The 23,754-nt window shown below is 44.4% G+C and overlaps 1 protein-coding gene across 4 annotated transcripts in view; it reads right to left on the bottom strand.

Moving 5' to 3' along the window:
- The window catches only part of qkib (QKI, KH domain containing, RNA binding b), a 91,666-nt gene that overhangs the window by 58,978 nt on the left and 8,934 nt on the right, over window positions 1-23,754 (bottom strand). The window lies entirely within an intron of this gene.

Genomic DNA, 23,754 nt, shown 5'->3' with positions numbered 1-23,754 from the left:
TAGCTACCTCCACCTGGTCTACAGATGTAAGACCTTACCACACCTGTCTCCTTTAGCTACCTCCAACTGGTCTACAGATGTAAGACCTTACCACACCTGTCTCCTTTAGCTACCTCCACCTGGTCTACAGATGTAAGTCCTTACCACACCTGTCTCCTTTAGCTACCTCCACCTGGTCTACAGATGTAAGTCCTTACCACACCTGTCTCCTTTAGCTACCTCCACCTGGTCTACAGATGTAAGACCTTACCACACCTGTCTCCTTTAGCTACCTCCAACTGGTCTACAGATGTAAGACCTTACCACACCTGTCTCCTTTAGCTACCTCCACCTGGTCTATAGATGTAAGTCCTTACCACACCTGTCTCCTTTAGCTACCTCCACCTGGTCTACAGATGTAAGACCTTACCACACCTGTCTCCTTTAGCTACCTCCAACTGGTCTACAGATGTAAGACCTTACCACACCTGTCTCCTTTAGCTACCTCCACCTGGTCTACAGATGTAAGTCCTTACCACACCTGTCTCCTTTAGCTACCTCCACCTGGTCTACAGATGTAAGACCTTACCACACCTGTCTCCTTTAGCTACCTCCACCTGGTCTACAGATGTAAGACCTTACCACACCTGTCTCCTTTAGCTACCTCCAACTGGTCTACAGATGTAAGACCTTACCACACCTGTCTCCTTTAGCTACCTCCACCTGGTCTACAGATGTAAGTCCTTACCACACCTGTCTCCTTTAGCTACCTCCACCTGGTCTACAGATGTAAGACCTTACCACACCTGTCTCCTTTAGCTACCTCCAACTGGTCTACAGATGTAAGACCTTACCACACCTGTCTCCTTTAGCTACCTATTCATGAAAGCTGTCAACTGTCAAGCCTGCCAGCTGTGCCCCTATTACTGATAATGCATATATATGTAAACAATCTCACACAGACAGACACACATTCAGACATGAGCCAAACATTACACGTACACACATACATGGAAAAGATAACTTAATCCACCACATTAATTCAGCCAACACACACACACACACACACACAACACACACACACAGGGTGGCTATGGTATGCCAACAACAGCTGAAGGCATGAAAATAACAGATATACAGACATTTGAGAAGCTTAATTCAAAGGCTACAGAGCGACAGACAACTCAGACTGGGGAGTCATGTAACCTCAGGCATAACCTCAATAAACAAGTCGAACTGCTGGGCCTGTGGGCCTCCTCTCAAACTCTCTCAGCGGCAGAAAAAAAGACACCAGTAAGTCAATACTGTAGTATTGATGACAGAGAGGAGTGAGAGAGAAAGGGAAAGAGAGAGATGAGCAGAGAGAAATAAACAGACAGACGGACGGACGGAGGGAGGGAGGGAGGGAGGGAGGGAGGGAGGGAGGGAGGGAGGGAGGGAGGGAGGGAGGGAGGGAGGGAGGGAGGGAGGGAGGGAGGGAGGGAGGGAGGGAGGGAGAAAATGAGACAGATTAAATTAAAGAGAGGGAGAATGTGAGGCACGCCTGCCTTGAACAAACCGTGGAGACTATATGTCATTCACATGGCCTGTGTGCACCGCAGAGGAGAAGCAGGGAGATGGAGGACCGGTAATCATGGTAAATTACTTTTAGAGACAATCGGTCCTTTTAACGAAGGGGGTTCTAACTCTCCCGTTCTGTAGTTAAACCAGTGGATGTTATCCCCGAGGCGAGAAAGGAGGGAAGAAGTGGGGAGGAACGAGAGAGAGAGAAAGCGAGAGAGGGAGAGAGAGAAGGAAAGGAAGAGGGAGAGAAAGAAGGAAAGGGAGAAAGAAGGCGATGGAGAGATGGAGAGAGAAAGAGAGCGTTCTAAAAGGTGGAGAGGATAATTAAAAACCACCACCTCTGTTAATATTTCATCAAATACATGAAATATCCCCGTCCCTAGCTGCCCCGGCACACATGGGGGGGGGGCTCCTGATATGATATTCTCTGGGGCAAACCAAGAAGGATGGAGAGGTGTAATTAAAATGTAGATGGTTTCCTGACATACTGCCATGCATTCATCATATACATAAAGTACACTGATACGCCCACAACATCGATGACTTAATTGGCTTCTTCACACTCAGGGAGGGTCCACCGAGACCTGCAAACACACACGACCAATGTGACACACACACAGAGAGAGGTACAAATGCCTCCTCCAGTAACCTCAGCCTTGACCAGCGTGGAAGTATGGTCATTACACAGACGTCCATCATCATCACATTGATCCTGTATGTCGGGGAGCCCAGTGTGATGGCAGAGTGAGGCTGCAGCTGGTGGATGGCTTTATGGGCCTATTGTAATGGTAGGTGATTTACAGCCCCCCTGTGGAATGGTCAAGGCTGGCACTGTGGGAAAAAAAACATCCCTCAGAGAAAAACTTCCTTCAAGAGGAGCCAGAGGAGTAAAATAAACAAGACAAACTGTTAGCCACTCTGGATAAGGGATAAGAGCATCTGCTGAATTACTCAAATGTAAATGTGATGGAGGGAAAAAAAACAGCACTGAAACCCTTCTCTGCTCTACACCACACCAGACAAAGCACTGGCTCTAGTGGTATCGACAAGCTGGCACAAGCTACTGCTGCCAAATAATGGAATCATCTGTATTTCAGTTCCCATGAATGCAGATGGAATGGCTCCAGTTGCTATTGTTGCAATAATCTACAGTAGCGCAGCATCTTCATTTTATAATGTGTGGGAGCAACAGTAACAGCTAGGTACATAGAAGAAAGAAAGCTCATTTAGATGTGCTGTGGTGTATGGGCTATTGTCGAAACATGAGGTACATAGGGAAAGGAAACCGCCTTGAGAGCATTCCAACGAAAATCAAATCCAAGGGGATTTGGGACCGAGCCTGGGGGAATTCCAACCTGAATTATCTTAGTAAATCATCCAGCGTCGTTATACATATAGCTTAGTCTTACATGTGAAATGTCTGCTACGTACATAAATAACGATCGTGTTTTTCTCCCAAGCGTCTGGCTTGCCACTTCTGCCTTTAAAACACATGAGATATGTGAAGGGATTAGGGCTGAAACATGCAGAGAGGCGATATATTGAGGCCCTTTGTTGGGCGTGACGGCGGCCAATTCAGCATTCATTTTCCCCCTCCCCGGGATGCCATACATTTCAGTTATTACTCTGAGTCGTGAACACTGCTGCTGTTTCAAGCTCGCCGATAAAATAGACAACCCCAGCTAATGCAAGAGGAAGGGAAGTGCAGGGATAAAATACTGCCAAGTTAATTTAATGCATGATTTCAGGGAAACGGTGTGATCTTATAAAATCATGCTGGGTAATTTAATTAAATTGTCAGATTAAATATTTGATCATGTGCAGATGTTTATTGATGCTGGGAATTAGAGGCTGACACGGGAACAAGACTCCCGCGGGTCTTGCAGGTCCCGCGGGATTCTGGTAGGAATGGGAGTCAAGTTCTAGGGTCAAGTTCAGGACAGGACAGGATCAACAGTCCACAGGAACAGTTATAAACATGATTTTTTGGTGTGGAAATACGTCATGTGAGGAGCATTTCATAAAAAAAAACAACGAATGTGTAGGCTAGGCCCAATATAGTTTACTTAATAAAAATCTATTTAACAAAGGTTAATCCCCCCCCCCCCCCCCCCCCTCCCGGGTCACTCGCTTCAGTTGTAGCCATAGGTTACCTCAGATGCCAAACTACCTCAGTAGGCTAAATGATGAAGCCTTCAATAGAGGAATTGCAACGTCTTGTTGCAGCCAAAGGACCTATCACGAACATTATCATTAGAGCCAAGGAAAGAGCAATGTTTTAGCTCAATTTGATGGAGTTGTCTTTGGCAATGAAGGAACCGAGCACATGGCTTGTAAAAAAAAAAAAGAAGAAGAAGAAATGGTGCTGTTTAATCAAATAGGATACCAACCGGAGAGCTGGACAAGCGGCCTAAAACGGCAGAGCTGCTCTACTCCCAACAACTTACCACCAAGCCCAATCGTTTGCGTATTTTACTAAACCCGTGCCATCTGAGGTGAAAAGTGAAAGGAAAACAGATTGACTTATGCAGTATTGCCACTCAGTAAAGCAATCAATGTTGTACATGTTCATGTACTGTAAATGTTGATATGTACACAGTGTTCAGCTGGAGGCTACAGTTTCATGCCAGTGCTGTGCAGAGACAGACCATCCGGCTGGGGTCTCTTGTCCTCATCCTCCAGCTTAATCCATCTACCTTTCGGTCATTTAGAATACGCTGTTATCCAGAGTGACGTAGGCCTACTGTCAGTGCATTTAACTAAGATGCGGTAGGTAAGACAACCACATATCACAGTCGCATATTGCATTATTTTCATCATTTTCAATACTTCCGAAACAAAACACAATACGCTACATATTTCTGGGTGCAAAAATGAGCACGGGGCGGGAGTGATTTTTACTGGGAAAAGACAGGAACGTTCCGGGGTTAGAGAACTGTTGCGGGATCAGGACAGTACAGGGAAATAGTTGACAGGACAAGACGGGACAGGAATGAATTTTCACTAGGAATGTCTTGATTATGAGACGGAAATCAGTGTGAACGAATTGTGTATGTCGGGTTCTGCTTTCTTTTGGCTGATTCCTGAGTATTGTCCAGTGGTCCGACTGGAACCCCAGTCCCGAGGACGATTAAACTGTCCCCGGTCATTTATGGACAGCGTTATTACAGCATTTTTTGGGGTGATTTGTCAGCTTTCTGAACCACTCTGAATTCAATAAATGTCCTGCTCTGCCCTGAAGGGCTAATCCTTCTGCACTACTGAGCACACACTGCTGCCACCTGTGTATGCGAGGACACACACTTTCACTCATGCCCACACACACACTCGCGCCCACACACACACACTCGCGCCCACACACACACTCGCGCCCACACACACACACACACCTGTGCCCCCCATACAAGTATACATTTAGTGCAAAAGGTAACGTAACAGTTGCTCTATTGTAAAGGAACAGTGACAATCTGACAAGCGTGTGATGACATTTGTGATGCTCATCCAAGTGATCCTGAGAGAGAGATTCAATACACACAGGTTCATTCAACCTACAATTGAACACAGTCTGCCGCATGTATCTGCAGCAACGGAGCCTCTGCTTTCCTGAACATCGCACACTGTTAGCCTGAGAGCAAATGACCCTCACAGACACATGCTTGCATCCACGGACCCTTAACCATCGCATCAAAACCTTAAACAGTTAGTTGCTCATTCAATAATCAGAATGAAGCAGGGTTGTGGTCAAAATCAAAGTAAAGATCACGAGCAACTAGTCTCTGTTCAATTAACAGCCTGGAGGAGATGTGATACTGGTGCCATAAGATTGACTTATTGCTGAAAAAGCAGCTGAGGAGTTGCAGTTTCTCAGCTGATCCACTGAATGTGCCCATATAAGAAAATACAATATTATACTATGGTCTAAATACTGTAGTATTACTGTATGTATATACTGTAGTATTTACTGTAGTGTTTTTGTTTTATTATCTTTGACATAGAAGTGGAGGCTTTCTCCTTCAGGAAACCGACGGGAGAAATACTGACAGAGCATGTTTTCCAGAACCTGTAAGTAGGTAGGACTGGGGTCTGAACGGAGAGCTCACAGCATCTGCTCTTTTCTGTAATCTGTATGGAACACAATATGGTCTATACTTGGCATGTAGGTTTCTCACTTGGGATATGGGGGAGGGGAATGGGCAGGGTATATGAAAATTAAATACTGTAGTATTTACAATAGTTAAAAAAGTGTTTTTGCGGACATTACTGTAGTATTTATTATAGTACTCTACTACATTCTGTAGTAAGAAATACACATGATCGAGGGACTCTACATTGTGTAGTATAGTATTCTACAGTTTATTACAGAATTCCATAGTAAGTATTGTAGTATTCTATAGCAAGCTGTGTTATTTTTTTATGTGGGTGAGATCAGTGTATCTATCAGATGCAGTGTGTGTGTGTGAATGTGGGTGTGTGTGGGGGTGCGTGTGTCCACGTGTGTGTGTGGGGCTGTGATCAGCTGGCGCCCTAAGCAGGCCGCGTTCTTCACCAGACTGACATGATATGATATCACCTTCCTTTATGGTAAGGGCAGCACACACACCAGAGAGGAAGATCGAGACATGCAGACAGAAATGACAAAAAGTTAGAGAATGAAAGCGAGCGAGAGACCGAGATAGAGAGAAAAAACGAGAGCATGAGCACATGAGACAAAGAGAGAGAGACAAAGAGCGAGAGACAGAGAGAGAGAGACAGAGAGAGAGAGAGAGAGGCAGCAGCACCTGTCAGACCTGGGCTCTGACCGTTAACCTAAAAAAAACAAATATAATGATATTCCAAAAAAGGTCTGGAAATAAGGATGACAAATATAAATTATATTTGGACACAGTTCTATTAGAACACACCAAAAACGACACATATCTGGGACTAGATATCAGCAACACAGGTAGCTTTCACATGGCTGTGAATGAGCTGAGAGACAAAGCAAGAAGAGCATTCTATGCCATTAAAAGGAACATCAAAATAGAAATTCCAATTAGAATCTGGCTCCAAATTTTTCAATCAGTTATAGAACCAATTGCTCTATATGGCAGTGAAGTATGGGGTCCAATCTCTAATAGTGAATTTACCAAATGGGACAAACATCCAATTGAAATGCTGCATGCAGAGTTTTGCAAGACCATTGCAAGTGCAAAGAAAAACTCCAAATAACGCATGTAGAGCAGAATTGGGCCAATAACCCCTCCTCATTCGAATTAAAAAAGAGCCATCAAATTTTACAACCATCTAAAAACAAGTGACCCCAAAACATTCCATCACACAGCTCTACAATGTCAAGAGATGAAACAAGAGAAGAGTCCCCTCAGCCAGCTGGTTCTGTGGCTCAGTTCACCAACCCAAACCAACCCCATAGAGCCTCAGGACAGCACTCAGAAAATCTGGCCCAACCAAATCATCACAAAACAAAAAGAAAAATATATCACCTATTGGAAAGACAACACAAAAAATCAAAGTAAACTTCAATGCTATTTGGCTCTAAACAGACAGTACATGGTGGCAGACTATCTGACCACTGTGACTGATAGAAAAACATTGAGGAAAACATTTACTAGGTACAGACTCAGTGAGCACAGTCTGGCTATAGAGACCGGTCGTCACAGGCAAACCTGGCTGCCCAGAGAGGACAGGCTGTGCTCACTCTGCTCCAGGGGAGAGGTAGAGACAGAGCTGCATTTCCTATTACACTGTGACAAATACTCAGACCTAAGAGAATATTTATTTCCCAAAAATCTAACTCAATACAAAGAATTTGAAACTATAAAAGATCAAATATTTATTGGGTGAAAAGCCAAAATGTGTCATTTTGGCAGCCAAATATGTGTCCTCCTGCCACAACCTGAGGGACAGCCAGTGAAAAGTGCAAAGTTTATCTTTCATACCATGTCATGTGTCTTCTCGGTCATGGGAGAGAGATAGTCTTTTCAGTCATGTTGACACTGGTCCACTACCATTGCTTTAATGTATTGTTGTTCTCATTAATATTGTTGTTGTAGTTGTTGTTAATGGTAATCCCATGTCCACTACTACTATTATTATTGCTGTTGGTCCCACCATTTATTTATATATAAATATATTTTATAAATCAATATATATTTTCATTTTATTTATATATTTGCGATATGTATACTTTGACAATGTAAGTAATAATGAACTTGCCAGGTCAATAAAGTCAATTGAATTGAATTGAGAGACAGAGAGACACAGAGAGAGACAGAGAGAGACAGAGAGAGAGACAGAGAGAGAGATAGAGACAGAGAGAGAGATAGAGACAGAGAGAGAGATAGAGACAGAGAGAGAGAGAGACAGAGAGAGAGAGACAGAGAGAGAGAGAGAAAGACAGAGAGAGAGAGAGAGAGACAGAGAGAGAGAGAGAGAGAGAGAGAGAGAGAGAGAGAGAGAGAGAGAGAAAGAGAGAGAGAGTGAGAGACAGAGAGAGACAGAGATACAGAAATAGTGAGAGACAGAGAGAGAGACAGAGAGAGAGAGAGAGAGAGAAAGAGAGAGAGAGAGAGACAGAGAGAGAGAGAGAGAGAGAGAGAGAGAGAGAGAGAGAGAGAGAGAGAGATAGAGAGAGAGAGAGGGAGACAGAGAGTATCGTCCTGACACCCTCCTGTGTTTGTAATTACTGGGCTCTGTGAGTGGCGACCACATCGAGAGTGACGGTTCAGTCAGGACGGGGGGATGAGGGTGAGTGCTCAAACAGAGATGCCATCTGGACCTGTGCTTTCTTCAGAATAATAATAATCATCCTTTGCCCCCTCCCTCTCTCTACAGTGTACCTGCTTTGTGTCCACCTACGAATACAGAGCTCCGATCCCAGCTAAATCAATCCATCACAAGACGGACTTCAGCTCTAGTAATTAGTGATGATTCCATTTTGGGGGGCAAATAGGGAGATACATCTCTGTGTACGGTCCAGTTGCCTCATTATCCTCTATGAAAATATATACTGCTCTAGTTTAGACCCCTAATGGCTGTGGATTCTCTCTAGAGAATACATGGAGAGGAACTAGGAAGACCAGTTCAAAGGTCAGATAATAGGGGACCAGCAAGCACCCTTCAGATGACGGTCTTCAGATGACTAGGAGGCTGTGTCATTGGGGGACAGGGTGCCATATATAAATGCCCAGCTGGCAGGCCGCAGCTCATATCCCACTGCCATTATTGACTCAGGGGCCCGGTGGGCACAAACCAGCTGTGGCCTAAAGAAAGTCTCCTGAAACCTCTCGCTCTGACAAAAATGAGCAGGGACACTCCCTGTCAAGAAGAAGAGAAGAGAGGGAGTAGAAAAGAGGAGGAGGGGGGGGGGGGGGGATGCGCACCCTGCACTGCCTGCTCTGGCACAGACTCACTTCAATTAGCTTAGTGTTGCGGAGTGGTGTGAGCTAGCAGAGCCTAGTAGCAGAGCCTAGTAGCAGAGCCTAGTAGCAGAGCCTAGTAGCAGAGCCTAGCAGCAGAGCCTAGCAGCAGAGCCTAGCAGCAGAGCCTAGCAGCAGAGCCTCGTAGCAGAGACTAGCAGCAGAGCCTACTGTAGTAGCAGAGCCTAGCAGCAGAACCTAGCAGCAGAGCCTAGTAGCAGAGCCTAGCAGCAGAGCATAGTAACAGAGCCTACTGTAGTAGCAGAGCCTAGCAGCAGAGCCTACTGTCGTAGCAGAGCCTAGCAGCAGAGCATAGTAACAGAGCCTACTGTAGTAGCAGAGCCTAGCAGCAGAGCCTACTGTCGTAGCAGAGCCTAGCAGCAGAGCATAGTAGCAGAGCCTACTGTAGTAGCAGAGCCTAGCAGCAGAGCCTACTGTCGTAGCAGAGCCTAGCAGCAAGGCCTACTGTCGTAGCAGAGCCTAGCAGCAGAGCATAGTAGCAGAGGCTACTGTAGTAGCAGAGCCTAGCAGCAGAGCCTACTGTCGTAGCAGATCCTAGTAGCAGAGCATAGTAGCAGAGCCTAGCATCAGAGCCAGTTGAGTATTTTAGTCAAAATGGCACCGAAGCAGAAGGGAGATGCTTTACGGGTTCGTTTATCTGCGTTGTTTGTAACTTTTTTTGTTTAAACAATTTTTGTTCATAATGTTGCTGCTACCGTCTCTTATGACCGAAAATAACTTCTAGACATCAGGACTGCGATGACTCACCACGGACTAGCAGAATCCTTTTTCTTCTTTCACGACTCTGATGAGCCCAAGGCAGAGGATATACAGCTCCCTCGGGAACAGGCCCCGACCCCAGTGATCTGCGTGAAGAGGAGGCGGAGAAAGAGAGGCCGGAGGGCGGGCTGCCTTCTGAGGAGTAGGAGGCGATCAAATAAATCCCCACTCCCCTCAATTCTGCTCGCAAACATGCAATCTTTGGACAATAAAATGGACGAGTTATTGGGAAGATTAAACTACCAATGGGACATTAAAAACTGTAACATCTTATGCTTCACGGATGCGTGGCTGAACGACGACAATATCACCTGACTGGTTATACGATGTACCGGCAGGATAGAACAGCGGCGTCTGGTAAGGCAAGGGGCGGCGGTCTATGTATTTTTGTAAACAACAATATCTAAGGAAGTCTCGAGCCATTGCGCGCCTGAGGTCGAATTTCTCATGATAAGCTGCAGACAACATTACCTACCGAGAGAGTTTTCATCTATATTCTTTGTAGCTGTTTACATACCACCACAGTCAGAGGCCGGCACCAAGATAGCATTGAATGAGCTGTATTCCGCCATAAGCAAACAAGAAAACACTCACCCAGAGGCGGCGTTCCTAGTAGCCGGGACTTTAATGCAGGGAAACTTAAATCAGTTTTACCTCATTTCTATCAACATGTTAAATGTGCAACCAGAGGGAAAATAACTCTGGACCACCTATACTCCACACACAGAGATGCATACAAAGCTCTCCCTCGCCCTCCATTTGGCATATCTGACCATAATTCTATCCTCCTGATACCTGCTTACAAGCTAAAATTAAAGCAGGAAGCACCAGTGACTAGATCAATAAAAGAAGTGGTCAGATGAAGAAGATGCTAAGCTACAGGACTGTTTTGCTAGCACAGACTGGAATATGTTCCAGGATTCCTCCAATGGCATTGAGGAGTACACCACATCTGTCATTGGCTTCATCAATAAATGCATCAATGACGTCGTCCCCACAGTACGTACATACCCCAACCAGAAACCATGGATTACAGGCAGCATCCGCACTGAGCTAAAGGTTAGGGCTGCCACTTTCAAGGATTGGGACTCTAACCCGAAAGCTTATAATAAATCCCGCTATGACCTCAGAAGAACCATCAAATATGCAAAGCATCAATACAGGACTAAGATCGAGTCGTACTACACTGGCTCTGATGCTCGTCGGATGTGGCAGGGCCTGCAAACCACTACAGACTACAAAGGGAAGCACAGTCGAGAGCTGCCCAGTGACCCGAGCCTACCGGACAAGCTAAACTACTTCTATGCTCGCTTCGAGGCAAATAGCACTGAAACACGCATGCGAGCAACAGCTGTACCGCAGCCGATGTGGGTAAGATCTTTAGACAGATCAACATTTACAAGGCCGCAGGGCCAGACGGATTACCAGGACGGGTACAGCGAGCATGCGCTGACCAACTAGCAAGTGTCTTCACTGAAATGTTCAATCTCTCCCATGTTTTAAGCAGACCACCATAGTGCCTGTGCCAAAGAACACTAAGGTAACCTGCCTAAATGATTACCGACCCGTAGCACTCACATCTGTAGCCATGAGTGCTTTGAAAGGCTGGTCATGGCTCACATCAACACCGTCATCCCAGAAACTCTAGGGCCACTCCAATTTGCATACCGCCCCAACAGATCCACAGATGATACAGTCTATATTCCACTCCACACTGCCCTTTCCCACCTGGACAAAAGGAACACCTACGTGAGAATGCTATTCATTGACTACAGCTCAGCGTTCAACACCATAGTGCCCTCAAAGCTCATCAATAAGCTAAGGACCCTGGGACTAAACACCTCCCTCTGGACTTTCTGACGGGCCACCCCCAGGTGATAAGGGTAGGTAACAACACATCCGCTATGCTGATCCTCAACAACTGGATCCTGGACTTCCTGAAGGGCCGCCCCAGGTGGTAAGGGTAGGTAACAACACATCCGCTATGCTGATCCTCAACAACTGGATCCTGGACTTCCTGACAGGCCGCCCCCAGGTGATAAGGGTAGATAACAACGCATCCGCTATGCTGATCCTCAATAACTGGATCCTGTACTTTCTGAAGGGCCGCCCCAGGTGGTAAGGGTAGGTAACAACACATCCGCTACACTGATCCTCAACACAGGGGCCCCTCAGGGGTGCGTGCTCAGTCCCCTCCTGTACTCCCTGTTCACTCATGACTGCACGGCCAGGCACGACTCCAACACCATCATTAAATTTGCCGATGACACAACAGTGGTAGGCCTGATCACCGACAACAATGAGACAGCCTATAGGGAGGAGGTCAGAGACCTGGCCGTGTGGTGCCAGGAGTACAACCTCTCCCTCAACATGACAAAGGAGATGATTGTGGACTACAGGAAAAAGAGGACAGAGCACGCCCACGTTCTCATCGACAGGGCTGTAGTGGAATAGGTTGAGAGCTTCAAGTTCCTTGGTGTCCACATCACCAACAAACTAACATGGTCCAAGCACACCATGACAGTCGTGAAGCGGGCACGACAAACGCTATTCCCCCTCAGGAGACTGAAAAAGATTTGGCATGGGTCCTCAGAAGGTTCTACAGCTGCACCATCGAGAGCATGGTTGCATCACTGCCTGGTATGGCAACTGCTCGGCCTCCGACTGCAAGGCACTACAGAGGGTAATGCGAACGGCCCAGTACATCACTGGGACCAAGCTTCCTGCCATCCAGGACCTCTATACCAGGCAGTGTCAGAGGAAGGCCCTGAAAATTGTCAAAGACTCCAGCCACCCTAGTCATAGACTGTTTTCTCTGCTGCCGCATGGCAAGCAATACCAGAGCGCCAAGTCTAGGTCCAACAGGCTACTAAACAGCTTCTACCCCCAAGCCATAAGAATCCTGAACATCTAGTCAAGTGGCTACCCAGACTATTCACATTTGCCCTCCCATCCACACCACTGCCACTCTCTGTTGTCATCTATGCATAGTCACTTTAATTAACTCTACCTACATGTACATACTACCTCAACTAACTGGTGCCCCCGCACATCGACTCTGTACCGACACCCCCCTGTATATATTGTTATTTTTTTTCTTTAATTACTTGTTACTTTTATCTCTTATTCTTATCCGTATTTTTTTTAAACTGCACTGTCGGTTATGTGCTCATAAGTAAGCATTTCACTGTCAGGTCTACAACTGTTGTATTCGGCGCATGTGACTAATAACATTTGATTTGATTAGATTTTTGAAAACCACTGCATGCTGGTACAGACGGCCGGCCGCCTGATCAGGAAGACAGGGCTGACCGTCCTCATTATCCACCGTGCTACCTAATCACATACCGCAACGACTGTACCCACACACAGCAACACACACAGCAACACACAGGCAGATATACACACAGACACATACATAGACAGATACACACACAGACAAAGACAACAATAGCAATACTCGGAGAGAGAGAGAGAGAGAGCATGTATGCACCAGAGGAGGCTGGTGGGAGCAGCTACAGGAGGACGGGCTCATTGTAATGGCTGGAATGGAATCAATGCAACGGTACCAAACACATCAAACATATGGAAACAATGTTTACCGGTAACCCTAAAACTTGTCCATGAGTTTAAAATAGCCTTTGTCCTCATGGGGACGTGGGAAATGTCCCTACGAGGGATACTTTTTTTCCTATCCTTGTGGGGACTTCAGGTCCCTATGAGGACAGAAGAACAAGACCACACACACTAGAGGTTGACCGATTATGATTTTTTTCAACGCCGATACCGATTATTGGAGGACCAAAAAAGCCGATACCGATTAAATCGGCCAATTGTTATTTATTTATTTGTAATAATGACAATTACAACAATACTGAATGAACACTTATTTTAACTTAATATAATACATCAATAAAATCTATTTAGCCTCAAGTAAATAATGAAACATGTTCAATTTGGTTTAAATAATGCAAAAACAAAGTGTTGGAGAAGAAAGTAAAAGTGCAATATGTGCTATGTAAGAAAGCTAACGTTTAAGTTCCTTGCTCAGAACATGAGAACATATGAAAGCTGGTGGTTCCTTTTTAACATGAGTCTTCAATATTCCCAGGTAAGAAGTTTTAAGTTGTAGTTATTATAGGAATTATAGGACTATTTCCCTCTATACCATTTGTATTTCATTAACCTTTGACTATTGGATGTTCTTATAGGCACTTTAGTATTTCCAGTGTAACAGTATAGCTTCCGTCCCTCTCCTCGCTCCTCCCTGGGCTCAATCCAGCAACACAACGACAACAGCCACCCTCGAAGCAGCGTTACCCATGCAGAGCAAGGGGAACAACTACTAGAAGGCTCAGAGCGAGTGACATTTGAAACGCTATTAGCGCACGCTAACTAGCTAGCCATTTCACTTCGGTTACACCAGCCTCATCTCGGGAGTTGATAGGCTTGAAGTCATAAACAGCGCAATGCTTGACGCACAGCGAAGAGCTGCTGGCAAAACACACAAAAGTGCTGTTTGAATGAATGTTTACGCGGCTGCTTCTGCCTACCACCGCTCAGTCAGATACTTAGATACTTGTATGCTTGTTTGCTCAGTCAGATTATATGAAACGCAGGACACGCTAGATAATATCTAGTAATATCATCAACCATGTGTAGTTAACTAGTGATTATGATTGATTGTTTTTTATAAGATAAGTTTAATGCTAGCTAGCAACTTACCTTGCCTTACTGCATTCGCGTAACAGGCAGGCTCCTTGTGGAGTGCAACGAGAGAGAGGCAGGTCGTTATTGCGTTGGACTAGTTAACTGCAAGATTGGTTCCTTGAGCTGACAAGGTGAAAATCTGTCGTTCTGCCCCTGAACAAGGCAGTTAACCCACCGTTCCTAGGCCGTCATTGAAAATAAGACTGTGTTTCTTAACTGACTTGCCTAGTTAAATAAAGGTATAAAAATAAAAAAATAAATAGAAATCGGCAAATCGGCGCCCAAAAATACCGATTTCCGATTGTTCTGAAAACTTGAAATCGGCCCTAATTAATCAGCCATTCCGATTAATCGGTCGACCTCTAACACACACACACACACACACACGCACATGCTCGCACAATGCAGTTATTTCTGCACTATTTACAGTAAAAGAGCAAGGCTGTACATTTTGTGATAAGCTGTACTGTGGTTAGGGCAGAAGCTCAGCCAATCACCTCAAGTCAGCTTGTGGACCGGTACATGCTGTACGTCACAGGAGGTTGGTGGCTCCTTCATTGGGGAGGACAGGCTCGTGGGAACGACTGGAGCGGAACCAGTGGAATGGTATCAAATACATCAAACACATGGTTTCCAAGTGCTTGATGCCATTCCATTTGCTCCGTCCCAGACATTACTACGAGCCGTCCTCCTCTCAGCAGCCTCATGCTGTACGTATGTAAAGGGCAGTATTAAATGTGTTTGTACGCGTGTATGTGCATGGCTATACCGTGAGTGTACGGAGCTGCTTTTGAGCAGCTGCTGCCTCAGGAGGTGCTGACACAAAGGAAATGATGAATCTCAGTGGTGATGGCTAAAAATGGGCCAGGAGTAAGGATGGTGCTGGGCTGAGCAGGGAGACCAGCATATGGTCACAGTGTCACAGTGACATGGACGCCACGTGCCCCGGGGCTGGCCTGATGGCCGCAAGGCTCACTCGGCTCACTAGCACTTCTCAACAGACCTGGGCAAGGATAAACTGGAGGGAAGACAGGCAGCAGAGAGACACTGAACTAGAGTGAGACAACGTGAGAGAATGAGACACTGAACTAGAGTGAGACAACGTGAGACAATGAGAGACACTGAACTAGAGTGAGACAACGTGAGACAATGAAAGACACTGAACTAGAGTGAGACAACGTGAGACAATGAGAGACACTGAACTAGAGTGAGACAACGTGAGACACTGCACTAGAGTGAGACGACGTGAGACACTGAACTATAGTGAGACAACGTGAGACAATGAACTAGAGTGAGACAACGTGAGTCAATGAGAGACACTGAACTAGAGTGAGACAATGTGAGACAATGAACTAGAGTGAGACAACGTGAGACAATGAGAGACACTGAACTAGAGTGAGACAAAGTGAGACAATGAGAGACACTGAACTAGAGTGAGACAATGTGAGACAATGAACTAGAGTGAGACAACGTGAGACAATGAGAGACACTGAACTAGAGTGAGACAACGTGAGAGAATGAGAGACACTGAACTAGAGTGAGACAGCGTGAGACAATGAGAGACACTGAACTAGAGTGAGACAACGTGAGACAATGAGAGACACTGAACTAGAGTGAGACAACGTGAGAGAATGAGAGACACTAAACTATAGTGAGACAACGTGAGAGAATGAGACACTGAACTAGAGTGAGACAATGTGAGAGAATGAGAGACACTGAACTAGAGTGAGAGAACGTGAGAGAATGAGAGACACTGAACTAGAGTGAGACAACGTGAGAGAATGAGAGACACTGAACTAGAGTGAGACAACGTGAGACAATGAGAGACACTGAACTAGAGTGAGACAAATTGAGACAATGAGAGACACTGAATTAGAGTGAGACAATGTGAGACAATGAGAGACACTGAACTAGAGTGAGACAACATGAGACAATGAGAGACACTGAACTAGAGTGAGACAATGTGAGACAATGAGAGACACTGAACTAGTGTGAGACAACATGAGACAATGAGAGACACTGAACTAGAGTGAGACAACGTGAGACACTGAACTAGAGTTAGACAACGTGAGAGAATGAGAGACACTGAACTAGAGTGAGACAACGTGAGAGAATGAGAGACACTAAACTATAGTGAGACAACGTGAGAGAATGAGACACTGAACTAGAGTGAGACAATGTGAGAGAATGAGAGACACTGAACTAGAGTGAGAGAACGTGAGAGAATGAGAGACACTGAACTAGAGTGAGACAACGTGAGAGAATGAGAGACACTGAACTAGAGTGAGACAACGTGAGACAATGAGAGACACTGAACTAGAGTGAGACAATGTGAGACAATGAGAGACACTGAATTAGAGTGAGACAACGTGAGACAATGAGAGACACTGAACTAGAGTGAGACAACATGAGACAATGAGAGACACTGAACTAGAGTGAGACAATGTGAGACAATGAGAGACACTGAACTAGTGTGAGACAACATGAGACAATGAGAGACACTGAACTAGAGTGAGACAACGTGAGACACTGAACTAGAGTTAGACAACGTGAGAGAATGAGAGACACTGAACTAGAGTGAGACAACGTGAGACAATGAGAGGCACTGGGATAGAGTGAGACAACGTGATGATATGAGACATGGATAAACACTGAGCTAATGTGAGACACTTAAGAGACACAGATACTGAGCTAATGCAAGTCACAGAGATACTGAACATGCGACTGAGATACTGAACCAAATTTGGTAAATGTACAACTATGGCTGTATAGGACTGGACAAACATTAGTAGGCAGTTATGCTGACCCTTGGTCACATTTAGCTAGGACACTGTGAAACACTATGAGACAAGGAGAGACTGATAGCTTTGTTTCAGAGTATTTTAGTCTAAGACAATGCATGACGTACAAACTGCACTCAGTGATTTCATTTCTGGATGAACAGCAAAACACTGATGGAACATTCCTGTGCTGCTCTGCATGCTTTGGTTTGGGTTGACATAATTGGGTTGTGCCGTCACAAGACATACGGTTAAAGAGTTAATGGTTTAATGCTTGTGAATGCGTGGCTGCAGATGTCACATGTTTAGGGCAAGGGAGGTCGGACGGAGGATTGCAGCTCCGAAAATGATTGACAAAACATTTTCAGCCCTCAGAAAGCAAAACCACAAAAAATGTTTCAGAGCCAAAATAAAACGTTTTAGTGTAGGACGAATAACATTTTGGAGCACAGAAATCCCATGTTGCGAGCAGTATCATAACTCATCTTAACTAATCCAAAGATATATTTCACACGTCTCAACCTCAATATTTCAACTAAAGATAGGCCTACAGTATTTCAACTAAAGATAGGCCTACAGTATTTCAACTAATCTGACATCTCGCAGCTGAAACATAAAACATTTATAATCCACCTTCAGAAGAGGAGTAGAGAATACTCCATCGTTCCTTTGAGCCGTTAGTGAGCCGGGATAATTGAGGTCAAAGATTGCTCATTTTTCACAGCCGGGTCTCGATTCTCTTTATCAGCATTAAACCGGGGGGGGGGGGGGGGGGGGTCGAATAGATGGTTCATTAGGTGAATACCTTTGAATGTCCTTTAGGGCGAGGCTTGGGCACCGGCCCAGAACATTTGAAAATCGCCTCAGCCCAGAACATTTGAAAATCGCCTCAGAAAGAGGTTAGATTCCATTATAAAAGGTATCTCCTACTACACCTTGAACTTGGAGCTGCTGACAGAGGGAAAACACATCAATCGTTTAGGTTACCCAAGCAAACAACAATCCCAGAAAGTGTTGAAGCGTTAACTTTGTACTGAGAAGTGGAAGAAAAATAGCCTGTGGTCAGAGAGACTGACATAGCAGACATGCCCTCTTGAAGGTTTGAAGCATTCACAGTTGTACAGGACGCTAAAAGCTTTCACTGCAGCGCTGTACTTTGTTAGCTTTTTAAATTAATTACAGTGGGGTAATTAACATTGCAGTATCTAAACAGGTGGTCCAATCCAACATATGTGCTGTGATTTGAGAGAAAGGGTAGACGCGAGCCCTAATTTGGCTAAAGCAGACCCAGAGGGCACACAAGTGCACTCACACACACAATATAATATGATTTACAGATTAAGATGTCAACCTTAAACCTCTAGGACAGTGGAATTCAAAGTCGTGGGGGAGGGGGTACTGAGGATTTCAACTGAATATATATATATATATATATTGTTGAAGTCGAAAGTTTACATACGCCTTAGCCAAATACATTTAAACTCAGTTTTTTCACAATTCCTGACATTTTTCCTAGTAAAAATGCCCTGTCTTAGGTCAGTTAGGATCAGCACTTTATTTTAAGAATGTGAAAAGTCAGAATAATAGCAGAGAGAATGATTTATTTCAGCTTTTATTTCTTTCATCACATTCCCAGCTGGTCTGAAGTTTACATACACTCAATTAGTATTTGGTAGCGTTGCCTTTAAATTGTTTAACTTAGGTCAAACGTTTCAGGTAGCCTTCCACCAGTTTCCCACAATAAGTTGGGTGCATTTTGGCCCATTCCTCCTGACAGAGCTGGTGTAACTGAGTCAGGTTTGTAGGCCTCCTTGCTTGCACACGCTTTTTCAGTTCTGCCCACAAATTTTCTATGGGATTGAGGTCGGGGCTTTGTGATGGCCACTCCAAAACCGTGACTTTATTGTCCTTAAGCCATTTTGCCACAACTTTGGAAGCCTGCTTGGGGTCATTGTCCATTTGGAAGACCCATTTGCGACCAAGCTTTAACTTCCTGACTGATGTCTTGAGATGTTGCTTAAATATATCCACATCATTTTCCTCCCCCATGATGCCATCTATTTTGTAAAGTGCACAAGCCACTCCTGCAGAAAAGCACCCCCACAACATGATGCTGCCACCCCCATTCTTCACAGTTGGGATGGTGTGCTTCGGCTTGCAAGTCTCCCCCTTTTGCCTCCAAACATAACGATGGTCATTATGGCCAAACAGTTCTATTTTTGTTTCATCAGACCAGAGGACATTTCTTTAAAAAGTATGATTTTTGTCCCCATGTGCAGTTGCAAACCGTAGTCTGGCTTTTTTATGGCGGTTTTGGGGCAGTGGCTTCTTCCTTGCTGAGTGGCCTTTCAGGTTATGTCGATATAGGACTCGTTTTACTGTGGATATAGATACCTTCGTACCTGTTTCCTCCAGCATCTTCACAAGGTCCTTTGCTGTTGTTCTGGGATTGATTTGCACTTTTTGCACCAAAGTACGTTCATCTCTAGGAGACAGAACGCGTCTCCTTCCTGAGCGGTATGACGGTTGCGTGGTCCCATGGTGTTTATACTTGCGTACTATTGTTTGTACAGATGAACATGGTACCTTCAGGCGTTTGGAAATTGCTCCCAAGGATGAACCAGACCTGTGGAGGTCTACAATTTTTTCTTTCTTTAGATTTTCCTATGATGTCAAGCAAAGAGGCACTGAGTTTGAAGGTAGGCCTTGAAATACATCCACAGGTACACCTCCAATTGACTCAAATGTTGTCAATTAGCCTATTAAAGCCAATTAAAGCCATGACATACTTTTCTGGAATTTTCCAAGCTGTTTAAAGGCACAGTCAACTTAGTGTATGTAAACTTCTGACCCACTGGAATTGTGACACAGTGAATTATAAGTGAAATAATCTGTCTGTAAACAATTGTTGGAATAATTACTTGTGTCAAGCACAAAGTAGATATCCTAACCAACTTGCCAAAACTATAGTTTGTTAACAAGAAATTTGTGGAGTGATTGAAAAACTAGTTTTAATGACTCCAACCTAAGTGTATGCAAACTTCCAACTTCAACTGTATATATATTTATTTTTTTAGGAACAAAAAAATGAAGAGTACAGATTATTGTATGGGTTTTTGAAAAATATCATTCAAAAAATACAACCTTATTGATATAATGTATTTTATTGGTTTCATTTTGATGAATGAATTGAAGGTTAGGTTGTTAAATGGGGTCCCAAGAAATTCTGTCAGAAAAAAATGGGGTCCCCACTGAAAAAATGTGAATACCACTGCCCTAAGATGTGACTTCCTTGAGAATAATGACTTGAATGGCTTCAATACATCTGAGGGGAAGCAGAAGCAGCAAGAGGATGATAAACGATGTGAGAGCAAAACCTATTGATAAAAATTAGGTCACTCGTTGCCTGGGCATTTCAGCTTTTTCATGTCTCAATCAATAGGTTTCATCCATTCTCTTCACATGCTTTTATTCGTGCCTACCCCTCAACCTCAACCACCCCCCCCCCCCTCCCCCCACACAGCCGTAATACTGTAACCCTGCCAATGACTTACTTACTCAGCGTTCTGTGGCGGAAAAGGGTTTCAATTACAGAGAGTGCTTTTAAAATGAGAAATGTGAATGCATTATAGAAGTAGACACTGATGTATTCACTCATAATGGTGCTATCGCAGGAAGCACAGCGAAATGATACGGAATAATAAAGAGCGTGGTTAATAGAGCCGTCGCGGTCTACTCTAAAGAATAGAGTGAATAAAAACCGTGATTGATTGTCTCGTGAGGTTGACTGTTTACTCTCTTGACTAAGCTAATAGCACGTTGACCCCGTGACCTTTGGCTGTTGTGGATACATCTCAGTCCAAGGTGCTAAGGGGGGCAATGGGTGGTTGGAGTGGGGGTTGGCGGGGTTAGGGAGAGAGCCTCTTAGCTCATTTCCTTTTGAATGTCAGCCCTCTTCAGTTGGCCTCAGACAGAAGAGAAGGATCATATTAAAAGGATGAGGGAAAGCCTCTATCGCTTCACTTGACGGAGCGTCTATGACGGGCCGTTATTATACATAGTTAACATACATAGCTATCGTGCATTCTCATAGATCACATTAACATATATAGGACTCTATTTTCGGGCTGGAAAATGTGACTTTGTTAAGGCGGCGCTAGTGTCAAACGCGCGGTCTTACGCAATATTGTCTTGTAAAAGCAAGCGCTTTGTAATTGACCTGCCTTACATCAGCTCGCTTGAGGTGAGGTGGGAGGGGTGGAAATATTTGAGGTGTGTCCTTAAAAAGGTGTACCAACGTGCCAATGACAGGCAGCGCTACTGGTGATATTTAAGACACACCAAAAGCGGATCTTAGCGGCAACGCAATGGGTCACGGAATCGATTTAGCCAGCAGAGCAGCCTAATCAGTAACATATGACCAATGTTTCATTCAAATATCACGAGCAGCAAAACAGTCAACTGACATTCCAGTTTTTTCTTTTTATTGGACAATATTTTTGTCCATGCAGCTTCTGTGAAAGGTTTGGACTAATTAGATCCATGTGGAAGTCTGTTTAGGAACATACAGTTATTACAAGACTGTTTATTGGTTCTCCTTGATCCATTATTTTGTTGATAGATTACACCTTCCACTTTCATCAGTTGGACCTAACTGTCAAATTGCGGGAATTCCGATCTCTGTCCTTGGTGCTGAATCCGCTTGTAGCCTAGCTCTTTCGTTTGTTTACCTTTTACGTGGCAAAGTCACTAATAGGCCATATCAGGCGATGGTAGGCTAATCTAATTATAGCTCTTGGGCAATGTCCAATTGTCCATGGCTTGTGAATGCAATGTGAATGCAATGTGTGTAGACGAATATTTCCAAGTTGAAGCCAATAAAAAAATAACTAGATTGGCTACAGGTTTTTTATAACTAAGCTTATTGTAGGGTTAGTGTAGGGTTAGTGTATACTTAAGCAATAAGGCAAGAGGGGGTGTCTGGATACAGCCCTTAGCTGTGGTATATTGGCCATATACCACAAACATCCGAGGTGCTATTATAAACTGGTTACCAACGTAATTAGAGCCGTCAAAATAAATGCTTTGTCATACCCGTGGTATACGGTCAGCCAATCAGCATTCAGGGCTTGAACCACCCAGTTTATAATATTAAATGAACTCTATTCAATGGATAGGACAAGCATTCATACCTCCTGCTGAAGAGCCCTTAGGACTAAGTGTGCACACATTGCCTTATGCTCATGGAACGAGAGATGCAATTTATGACATCATGCTTCTGACCCGGTCCTATTTAGAAATATTGTTGTTGGTTTAAAAATCAGATTGATTGTTTGTCGTTTAATTTGATTAAAAAAACAAACTTAGGAGAAAGATTCACCGTCCATGGGTTTATGGTGAGAACGTACATGGCTTGAATGTATTGTGATTTCTCCTGCTATTTCTGGAGAAGTGTAAATATGATCTGTCAGATGGTTCCATGATGATTATAAAACATGACATTTGCGAGCTGTATAACGGTGAGTGGACATGCCTCCTTTCTCTTTATATTGGATCTTTATCCAGCTCCTGTCAAAAGTTTGGATGTGCGTAAAACTCTACATAGTCTAAGTTGCCTTGTCTGTATTATAAGCCAACGGGGAGCAATTATGGTACCTGTAACTGTATATAGACATTGCCTATTTAAAACAAGTTGTTGTTAAGTTTTTATTATGATTTTATTTGAATTAATCATTCTTTTTGGGCCTTATCGACGGGGCTGTAGTGGAGCGGGTCGAGAGCTTCATGTTCCTTGGTGTCCACATCACTAACGAACTATCATGGTAGAAACACACCAAGAAAGTCGTGAAGAGGGCACGACAACACCTTATCCCCCTCAGGAGACTAAAAAGATTAGGCATGGGTCCCCAGATCCTCAAAAAGTTATACAGCTGCACCTTTGAGAGCATCCTGATCAGTTGCATCCCCGCCTGGTATGGCAACTGCTCGGCATCTGACCGTAAGGCGCTACAGAGGGTAGTGCGTACGACCCAGTACATCACTGGGGCCAAGTTTCCTGCCATCCAGGACCTATATACTAAGCGTTGTCAGACGAAGGCCCAAATAATTGTCTAAGACTCCAGTCAAAGTCCCCAGTCACGCTAGTCATAGACTGTTCTCTCTGCTACCGCACGGCAAGCAGCACCGGAGCACCAAGTCTAGGTGCAAAAGGCTCCTGAACAGCTTCTACCCCCAAGCCATTAGACGGCTGAACAATTAATCAAATGGCCACCTGGACTATTTACATTGTTTTTACACTGCTGCTACTCGCTGTTTATTATCTATGCATAGTCACTTTACCCCTTCCTACATGGATAAATTACCTCGACTAACCTGTACCCTCGCACATTGACCCCCTGTATATAGCCTCATTATTGTTATTTTAATGTGTTACTTATTTAACATTTCAATTTTTTTCTTAACTCTATTTTCTTAAAACTGCATTGTTGGTTAAGGACTTGTAAGTAAGCATTTCACAGTAAGGTCTA

The sequence above is a fragment of the Oncorhynchus mykiss genome, chromosome 1 (genome assembly GCF_057628025.1).
Source record: "Oncorhynchus mykiss isolate SJ-2025 chromosome 1, ASM5762802v1, whole genome shotgun sequence".
NCBI lineage: Eukaryota > Metazoa > Chordata > Actinopteri > Salmoniformes > Salmonidae > Oncorhynchus > Oncorhynchus mykiss.
The sequence above is the reverse complement of the archived record's forward strand: the minus strand, read 5'-3'. Positions and strand labels throughout refer to the sequence as shown.